Source organism: Triticum urartu, chromosome 5, assembly GCF_003073215.2.
Source record: "Triticum urartu cultivar G1812 chromosome 5, Tu2.1, whole genome shotgun sequence".
NCBI classification, from domain to species: domain Eukaryota; kingdom Viridiplantae; phylum Streptophyta; class Magnoliopsida; order Poales; family Poaceae; genus Triticum; species Triticum urartu.
Genome location: NC_053026.1, coordinates 610,420,499 through 610,431,406, shown reverse-complemented (window position 1 = coordinate 610,431,406; position 10,908 = coordinate 610,420,499).

The following is a 10,908-nucleotide window of genomic DNA, read 5'->3' as shown; positions in this document are numbered from 1 at the left end:
CCGCGCGCCTCCTCCCCTGGTCCGAATTGGACTAGGAGAGGGGGGGCGGCGCCCCCCTTTCCCTCTCCCTCCCCACTTCTTTCCCCCTCCTAGTAGGAGTCCTACTCCTACTAGGAGGAGGACTCCTCCTTGGCGCGCCATAGAGGGCCGGCCGGCCTCCTCCCCTTGATCCTTTATATACGGGGGCAGGGGGCACCCCTTGACACACAAGTTGATCCACGTGATCATATTCTTAGCCGTGTGCGGTGCCCCCTTCCACCATAGTCCTCGATAATATTGTAGCGGTGCTTAGGCGAAGCCCTGCGACGTAGTCATCAAGATCGTCACCACGCCGTCGTGCTGACGGAACTCTTCCCCGACACTTTGCTGGATCGGAGTCCGGGGATCGTCATCGAGCTGAACGTGTGCTAGAACTCGGAGGTGCCGTAGTTTCGGTGCTTGATCGGTCGGGCCGTGGAGACGTACGACTACATCAACCAAACGCTTCCGTTGTCGATCTACAAGGGTACGTAGATCACACTCTCCCCTCTCGTTGCTATGCATCACCATGATCTTGCGTGTGCGTAGAATTTTTTGAAATTAGTGTTTCCCAACAGTGGCATCCGAGCCAGGTTTTATGCGTAGATGTTATATGCACGAGTAGAACACAAGTGAGTTGTGGGCGATACAAGTCATACTGCTTACCAGCATGTCATACTTTGGTTCGGCGGTATTGTTGGATGAAGCGGCCCGGACCGACATTACGCGTACGCTTACGCGAGACCGGTTCTCCCGACGTGCTTTGCACATAGGTGGCTTGCGGGTGACAGTTTCTCCAACTTTAGTTGAACCGAGTGTGGCTACGCCCGGTCCTTGCGAAGGTTAAAACAGCACCAACTTGACAAACTATCGTTGTGGTTTTGATGCGTAGGTAAGATTGGTTCTTGCTTAAGCCCGTAGCAGCCACGTAAAACTTGCAACAACAAAGTAGAGGACGTCTAACTTGTTTTTGCAGGGCATGTTGTGATGTGATATGGTCAAGACATGATGCTAAATTTTATTGTATGAGATGATCATGTTTTGTAACCGAGTTATCGGCAACTGGCAGGAGCCATATGGTTGTCGCTTTATTGTATGAAATGCAATCGCCATGTAATGCTTTACTTTATCACTAAGCGGTAGCGATAGTCGTAGAAGCAATAGTTGGCGAGACGACAACGATGCTACGATGGAGATCAAGGTGTCGCCGGTGACGATGGTGATCATGACGGTGCTTCGGAGATGGAGATCACAAGCACAAGATGATGATGGCCATATCATATCACTTATATTGATTGCATGTGATGTTTATCTTTTATGCATCTTATCTTGCTTTGATTGACGGTAGCATTATAAGATGATCTCTCACTAAATTTCAAGATAAAAGTGTTCTCCCTGAGTATGCACCGTTTCCAAAGTTCGTCGTGCCCAGACACCACGTGATGATCGGGTGTGATAAGCTCTACGCCCATCTACAACGGGTGCAAGCCAGTTTTGCACACGCAGAATACTCAGGTTAAACTTGACGAGCCTAGCATATGCAGATATGGCCTCGGAACACTGAGACCGAAAGGTCGAGCGTGAATCATATAGTAGATATGATCAACATAGCGATGTTCACCATTGAAAACTACTCCATTTCACGTGATGATCGGTTATGGTTTAGTTGATTTGGATCACGTGATCACTTAGATGATTAGAGGGATGTCTATCTAAGTGGGAGTTCTTGAGTAATATGATTAATTGAACTTAAATTTATCATGAACTTAGTCCCTGATAGTATCTTGCTTGTTTATGTTGATTGTAGATAGATGGCTCGTGCTGTTGTTCCGTTAAATTTTAATGCGTTCCTTGAGAAAGCAAAGTTGAAAGATGATGGTAGCAATTACACGGACTGGGTCCGTAACTTGAGGATTATCCTCATTGCTGCACAGAAGAATTACGTCCTGGAAGCACCGCTGGGTGCCAGGCCTGCTGCTGGAGCAACACCAGATGTTATGAACGTCTGGCAGAGCAAAGCTGATGACTACTCGATAGTTCAGTGTGCCATGCTTTACGGCTTAGAATCGGGACTTCAACGACGTTTTGAACGTCATGGAGCATATGAGATGTTCCAGGAGTTGAAGTTAATATTTCAAGCAAATGCCCGGATTGAGAGATATGAAGTCTCCAATAAGTTCTATAGCTGCAAGATGGAGGAGAACAGTTCTGTCAGTGAGCATATACTCAAAATGTCTGGGTATAATAATCACTTGATTCAGATGGGAGTTAATCTTCCAGATGATTGCGTCATTGACAGAATTCTCCAATCACTGCCACCAAGCTACAAGAGCTTGTGATGAACTATAATATGCAAGGGATGAATAAGACTATTCCCGAGCTCTTCGCAATGCTGAAAGCTGCGGAGGTAGAAATCAAGAAGGAGCATCAAGTGTTGATGGTCAACAAGACCACTAGTTTCAAGAAAAAGGGCAAAGGGAAGAAGAAGGGGAACTTCAAGAAGAAAAGCAAGCAAGTTGCTGATCAGGAGAAGAAACCCAAGTCTGGACCTAAGCCTGAAACTGAGTGCTTCTACTGCAAGCAGACTGGTCACTGGAAGCGGAACTGCCCCAAGTATTTGGCGGATAAGAAGGATGGCAAGGTGAACAAAGGTATATGTGATATACATGTTATTGATGTGTACCTTACTAGAGCTCGCAGTAGCACCTGGGTATTTGATACTGGTTCTGTTGCTAATATTTGCAACTCGAAACAGGGACTACGGAATTAAGCGAACACTGGCAAAGGACGAGGTGATGATGCGCGTGGGAAATGGTTCCAAAGTCGATGTGATCGCGGTCGGCACGCTACCTCTACATCTACCTTCGGGATTAGTATTAGACCTAAATAATTGTTATTTGGTGCCAGCGTTGAGCATGAACATTATATCTGGATCTTGTTTGATGCGAGACGGTTATTCATTTAAATCAGAGAATAATGGTTGTTCTATTTATATGAGTAATATCTTTTATGGTCATGCACCTTTGAAGAGTGGTCTATTTTTTGATGAATCTCGATAGTAGTAACACACATATTCATAATGTTGAAGCCAAAAGATGCAGAGTTGAATAATGATAGTGCAACTTATTTGTGGCACTGCCGTTTAGGTCATATCGGTGTAAAGCGCATGAAGAAACTCCATACTGATGGACTTTTGGAACCACTTGATTATGAATCACTTGGTACTTGCGAACCGTGCCTTATGGGCAAGATGACTAAAACACCGTTCTCCGGTACAATGGAGAGAGCAACAGATTTGTTGGAAATCATACATACAGATGTATGTGGTCCGATGAATGTTGAGGCTCGTGGCGGATATCGTTATTTTCTCACCTTCACAGATGATTTAAGCAGATATGGGTATATCTACTTAATGAAGCATAAGTCTGAAACATTTGAAAAGTTCAAAGAATTTCAGAGTGAAGTTGAAAATCATCGTAACAAGAAAATAAAGTTTCTGCGATCTGATCGTGGAGGAGAATATTTGAGTTACGAGTTTGGTCTACATTTGAAACAATGCGGAATAGTTTCGCAACTCACGCCACCCGGAACACCTCAGCGTAATGGTGTGTCCGAACGTCGTAATCGTACTTTACTTAGATATGGTGCGATCTATGATGTCTCTTACTGATTTACCGCTATCATTTTGGGGTTATGCTTTAGAGACGGCCGCATTCACGTTAAATAGGGCACCATCAAAATCCGTTGAGACGACGCCTTATGAACTAGGTTTGGCAAGAAACCAAAGTTGTCGTTTCTTAAAGTTTGGGGCTGCGATGCTTATGTGAAAAAGCTTCAACCTGATAAGCTCGAACCCAAATCGGAGAAATGTGTCTTCATAGGATACCCAAAGGAGACTGTTGGGTACACCTTCTATCACAGATCCGAAGGCAAGACATTCGTTGCTAAGAATGGATCCTTTCTAGAGAAGGAGTTTCTCTCGAAAGAAGTGAGTGGGAGGAAAGTAGAACTTGACGAGGTAACTGTACCTGCTCCCTTATTGGAAAGTAGTACATCACAGAAACTGTTTCTGCGACACCTACACCAATTAGTGAGGAAGCTAATGATAATGATCATGAAACTTCAGAACAAGATACTACTGAACCTCGTAGATCAACCAGAGTAAGATCCGCGCCAGAGTGGTACGGTAATCCTGTTCTGGAAGTCATGCTACTAGATCATGATGAACCTACGAACTATGAAGAAGCGATGGTGAGCCCAGATTCCGCAAAATGGCTTGAAGCCATGAAATCTGAGATGGGATCCATGTATGAGAACAAAGTATGGACTTTGGTTGACTTGCCCGATGATCGGCAAGCAATTGAGAATAAATGGATCTTCAAGAAGAAGACTGACGCTGATGGTAATATTACTGTCTACAAAGCTCGACTTGTCGCAAAAGGTTTTCGACAAGTTCAAGGGTTGACTACGATGAGACCTTCTCACCCGTAGCGATGCTTAAGTCTGTCCGAATCATGTTAGCAATTGCCGCATTTTATGATTATGAAATTTGGCAGATGGATGTCAAAACTGCATTCCTGAATGGATTTCTGGAAGAAGAGTTGTATATGATGCAACCGGAAGGTTTTTGTCGATCCAAAGGGAGCTAACAAAGTGTGCAAGCTCCAGCGATCCATTTATGGACTGGTGCAAGCCTCTCGGAGTTGGAATAAACGCTTTGATAGTGTGATCAAAGCATTTGGTTTTATACAGACCTTTGGAGAAGCCTGTATTTACAAGAAAGTGAGTGGGAGCTCTGTAGCATTTCTGATATTATATGTGGATGACATATTACTGATTGGAAATGATATAGAATTTCTGGATAGCATAAAGGGATACTTGAATAAGAGTTTTTCAATGAAAGACCTCGGTGAAGCTGCTTACATATTAGGCATAAAGATCTATAGAGATAGATCAAGACGCTTAATTGGACTTTCACAAAGCACATACCTTGACAAGATTTTGAAGAAGTTCAAAATGGATCAAGCAAAGAAAGGGTTCTTGCCTGTGTTACAAGGTGTGAAGTTGAGTCAGACTCAATGCCCGACCACTGCAGAAGATAGAGAGAAAATGAAAGATGTTCCCTATGCTCAGCCATAGGCTCTATCATGTATGCAATGCTGTGTACCAGACCTGATGTGTGCCTTGCTATAAGTCTAGCAGGGAGGTACCAAAGTAATCCAGGAGTGGATCACTGGACAGCGGTCAAGAACATCCTGAAGTACCTGAAAAGGACTAAGGATATGTTTCTCGTATATGGAGGTGACAAAGAGCTCATCGTAAACGGTTACGTTGATGCAAGCTTTGACACTGATCCGGACGATTCTAAATCGCAAACCGGATACGTGTTTACATTAAACGGTGGAGCTGTCAGTTGGTGCAGTTCTAAACAGAGCGTCGTGGCGGGATCTACGTGTGAAGCGGAATACATAGCTGCTTCGGAAGCAGCGAATGAAGGAGTCTGGATGAAGGAGTTCATATCCGATCTAGGTGTCATACCTAGTGCATCGGGTCCAATGAAAATCTTTTGTGACAATACTGGTGCAATTGCCTTGGCAAAGGAATCCAGATTTCACAAGAGAACCAAGCACATCAAGAGACGCTTCAATTCCATCCGGGATCTAGTCCAGGTGGGAGACATAGAGATTTGCAAGATACATACGGATCTGAATGTTGCAGACCCGTTGACTAAGCCTCTTCCACGAGCAAAACATGATCAGCACCAAGGCTCCATGGGTGTTAGAATCATTACTGTGTAATCTAGATTATTGACTCTAGTGCAAGTGGGAGACTGAAGGAAATATGCCCTAGAGGCAATAATAAAGTTATTATTTATTTCCTTATATCATGATAAATGTTTATTATTCATGCTAGAATTGTATTAACCGGAAACATAATACATGTGTGAATACATAGACAAACAGAGTGTCACTAGTATGCCTCTACTAGACTAGCTTGTTAATCAAAGATGGTTATGTTTCCTAACCATGGACAAAGAGTTGTCATTTGATTAACAGGATCACATCATTAGATGAATGATCTGATTGACATGACCCATTCCATTAGCTTAGCACCCGATCGTTTAGTATGTTGCTATTGCTTTCTTCATGACTTATACATGTTCCTATGACTATGAGATTATGCAACTCCCGTTTGCCGGAGGAACACTTTGTGTGCTACCAAACGTCACAACGTAACTGGGTGATTATAAAGGAGCTCTACAGGTGTCTCCAAAGGTACATGTTGGGTTGGCGTATTTCGAGATTAGGATTTGTCACTCCGATTGTCGGAGAGGTATCTCTGGGCCCTCTCGGTAATGCACATCACATAAGCCTTGCAAGCATTGCAACTAATGATTAGTTGTGAGATGATGTATTACGGAACGAGTAAAGAGACTTGCCGGTAACGAGATTGAACAAGGTATCGGGATACCGACGATCGAATCTCGGGCAAGTATCGTACCGCTAGACAAAGGGAATTGTATACGGGATTGATTAAGTCCTTGACATCGTGGTTCATCCGATGAGATCATCGTGGAGCATGTGGGAGCCAACATGGGTATCCAGATCCCGCTGTTGGTTATTGACCAGAGAGTCATCTCGGTCATGTCTGCATGCCTCCCGAACCCGTAGGGTCTACACACTTAAGGTTCGGTGACGCTAGGGTTATAGAGATATTAGTATGCGGTAACCCGAAAGTTGTTCGGAGTCCCGGATGAGATCCCGGACGTCACGAGGAGTTCCGGAATGGTCCGGAGGTAAATAATTATATATAGGAAGTGCTGTTTCGGCCATCGGGACAGGTTTCGGGGTCACCGGTATTGTACCGGGACCACCGGAAGGGTCCCGGGGGTCCACCGGGTGGGGCCACCTGCCCCGGGGGCCACATGGGCTGTAGGGGGTGCGCCTTGGCCTACATGGGCCAAGGGCACCAGCCCCTAGAGGCCCATGCGCCAAAGGGACAAGAGAAGGGGAGAGTCCTAAAGGGGGAAGGCACCTCCGAGGTGCCTTGGGGAGGATGGACTCCTCCCCCCCTTGGCCGCACCCTTCCTTGGAGGAAGGGGCAAGGCTGCACCCTCCCCCTCTCCCTTGGCCCTATATATAGTGGGGGGAAGAGAGGACAACCATATCCAAGCCCTGGCGCCTCCCTCTCCCTCCCACGACACATCTTCCTCCTCCCGCAGCGCTTGGCGAAGCCCTGTTGGAATCCCGCTACTTCCACCACCACGCCGTCGTGCTGTTGGATCTCCATCAACCTCTCCTCCCCCCTTGCTGGATCAAGAAGGAGGAGACGTTGCTGCTCCGTACGTTTGTTGAACGCGGAGGTGCCGTCCGTTCGGCGCTAGGATCATCGGTGATTTGGATCACGACGAGTACGACTCCATCAACCCCGTTCTCTTGAACGCTTCCGCGCGCGATCTACAAGGGTATGTAGATCCACTCCTCCCTCGTTGCTAGATGACTCCATAGATAGATCTTGGTGACACGTAGGAAAATTTTGAATTTATGCTACGTTCCCCAACAGTCCACATGTTTAGAGATAGAGGTGTCGATAAAAATAAAATACGGACATGAGGGCATCATGATCATTCTTAGAACAACAACTTATATAATTCTTGTCATATGATCTCTTATGCTAGAGTAACAATTAAATCACAATTTCAAGTATGAATTGATGACCCACAAGTATAGGGGATCTATCGTAGTCCTTTCGATAAGTAAGAGTGTCGAACCCAACGAGGAGCAGAAGGAAATGATAAGCGGTTTCCAGCAAGGTATTCTCTGCAAATACTGAAATAAGTGGTAATAGAGAGTTTTGTGATAGGATAGTTTGTAACGAGCAACAAGTAACAAAAGTAAATAAAGTGCAGCAAGGTGGCCCAATCCATTTTGTAGCAAAGGACAAGCCTGGACAAACTCTTATATAGAGAAAAGCGCTCTCGAGGACACATGGGAATATCGTCAAGCTAGTTTTCATCACGTTCATATGATTCGCGTTCGGTACTTTGATAATTTGGTATGTGGGTGGAACGGTGCTTGGGTACTGCCCCTACTTGGACAAGCATCCCACTTATAATTAACCTCTATTGCAAGCATCCGCAACTACAACAAAAGTATTAAGGTGAACCTAACCAGAGCATGAAACATATGGATCCAAATCAGCCCCTTATGAAGCAACGCATAAACTAGGGTTTAAGCTTCTGTCACTCTAGCAACCCATCATCTACTTATTACTTCCCAATGCCTTCCTCTAGGCCCAAATAATGGTGAAGTGTTATGTAGTCAACGTTCACATAACACCACTAGAGGAGAGACAACATACATCTCATCAAAATATCGAACGAATACCAAATTCACATGACTACTAATAGCAAGACTTCTCCCATGTCCTCAGGAACAAACGTAACTAATCACAAAGCATATTCATGTTCATAATCAAAGGGGTATTAATATGCATATAGGATCTGAACATATGATCTTTGTCGGGTGGTAGGTGCGACATATGCCAACGGGTGGCTTATCATTGTGGGAGCTAGTAAGACGTCGCCGGTGCCTGGAAGCGGGATGAGGCGAAGACATGCACGCTGGCGAATCTTACCCAGCTTCGGGGCTCTCTGAGGAGATAACACCCCTATTGCTGCTCTGCGGGGTCTCCACATGATAACTAGATGAATGAGTGGCTACAAGATGCTCCTTGAGCTGTTTGGCGAGAGGAGGAAGAAGGACACGGCTTGCTCTCTTCTCCTCCCTATGTGGTGTCTAAAACTAGCACCGATCAACCCTTTGCATGGGTGCCCCGGGAGGTTTATATAGGCTCACCCCCCGGGGGTACAATGGTAATCCGGCTGGGCGTGGGCCCCAGCCGTCTGTGTCTACGCTCGCCGGCTTCTGCGCCGGCTGCTGGGTCCCGCCGGCTGTCGGCTCCTTGATCGACAGGCAGGCCCCACTGTCCAGGGCCTGGTCGGTGGCTGGTTACTGTTGCCTCGACCTGGTGATGAGGACTTTGCTGAGGTGGGCATGGCTACAGCGCCGTCGCCCGGCGGGCGATCGCTGTAGCCTCACCGCATCTTGTCTCCTTAATGGGGCGTCTCCTTTGAGGGAGCCCGTCTCGGGCCGACTGGGGGAGGCCTGGCCGCCTTCGGGCGTCTCTCTGCCTGAAGGGCCCACCGCCCGTGGGCCACGCTGGCAGCCCGTCGTGGGTGACATCAGGGTCAACATGGCAACAGTGCCGCGCCAGACGGGTCATGGACACCCCGTGCGGCGCACTGTGCCAGGCGTGCTCCGGGATTCGGGGGTGGCAGGCTTTACTGTAGCCACGCCCCGTCACATCGCCATTATGTGGATGCAGACTTCGAGGGTACGATCTTGACCGCTTCGTGGGAGCCAGCCTCTTGGAGTCAGCCTTCTCGTGGCAGGCTTCTTGGAGCCGGCCCTCCCGCGGCTTTCTTCATGAGGGCTAAAGTCGGGCCGCCTTCCGATAGTCGGCCGGGGAGACAACCGGCAAGGGGAAGGCGGCCCCACGTCTTGGATTCTTGAGGGCCGGATCGGCTCATAATTTTTTCAGAAGGGCCAGGGGGAGCCGGCTAGGATACCCGTGGTCATTTACTCCGACAGTAGTCCCCGAAGCTGATCGAGCTTCGAGGCTGACAAAGGGACGAGAAGCTTGGTCAGCTTCCTATCCTGAGGAGCCAGCTTTGCTTATGCGCGCCGTCTTTGGAAAGCTCCGTTTCTCGTAGGCGGGAACGTGGGTTGACCTGCGAGCTGACCGCGCGCCATCCCATGGGCCACGTGGCAAGGAAAACCTGCCAACGCACGCGCGCGAGGGGACGCCGCCGCAGGCCCGGGCCCGCCACTCCTAGGCCTCGGCCCAAGCGCGGATCTTCTGCGGCCCACACGGACTGCTCACCTTCCCGCGGCAGTTTTATTACGCCATCAGGGCGCAATAATCGCGGGACATGGGGGAGTGGGCGCAGTCGATCCCACGTTCGCCCACACCACGCCTCCTCGGCTCCGTCGCGCGGGTCTATAAGTAGGGGGAGGAGGGGGAGCGGCAGAGGCTCGCACGCTCTCCCTCGCTCCGCCCCTTCTCACCTTCCTTCTTCTTCCCTCCGCCGCCGCCGCAACCCATTGCTGCGCCGCTCCGTCGTCGGACCTCTCGGTTCCTTTGGTCCCGCCATAGCGGGGTCGTGCGCGTCTCCGCCATCGCATCGTCTTGCTCCTCATCGCGTCGTTCCCATGGCGTTGTCGAGCTCGTGGGATGGCTCCAACGTCCCCGAGGACCACGTCGAGTTCCTCCGCCGGACGCGGCGTCTGCCGGGCGAGAACTACGTGCGGGTTCGTCAGGCGCCGGCGAGGAAGATTTCGCCGGCACCGGAGGAGGGCGAGCGGGTAATCTTCTGCTCGCACTGCCTGCGCGGCTTCGGCCTCCCGGCGAGCGGATTCCTTCGCGCTTTTCTTGAATTCTACCACCTCCAGCCGCATCACCTCACACCCAACACGGTGATGCTGCTGTCGGCTTTCGTCACCTTGTGCGAGGGCTTTCTTGGGGTTCTCCCCACTCTCGAGCTCTAGGGAGAGTTCTTCCAAAGCAAGCTCGGCACCGTCGTAGCGGGCGTGCCCGCCCCCCTGCAGAGCCTTCATTGCCATGAGGCGGACGGGCGAGAACAATCCGTTCCCACCCATCCTGCTGATCCAGTCGGTGAAGCTCTGGCAGAAGTCCTACTTTTACGTGAAGAATGTCGCCCAGCAAGGCGACTACATCAACTTGCCGGCTTACGTAGCCGGCCCGCCGGCTGGGAGGCAACCCTTGTGGAGCTACCGGGCCAGGTCATTGTCTCAGGCCGGGAATGAA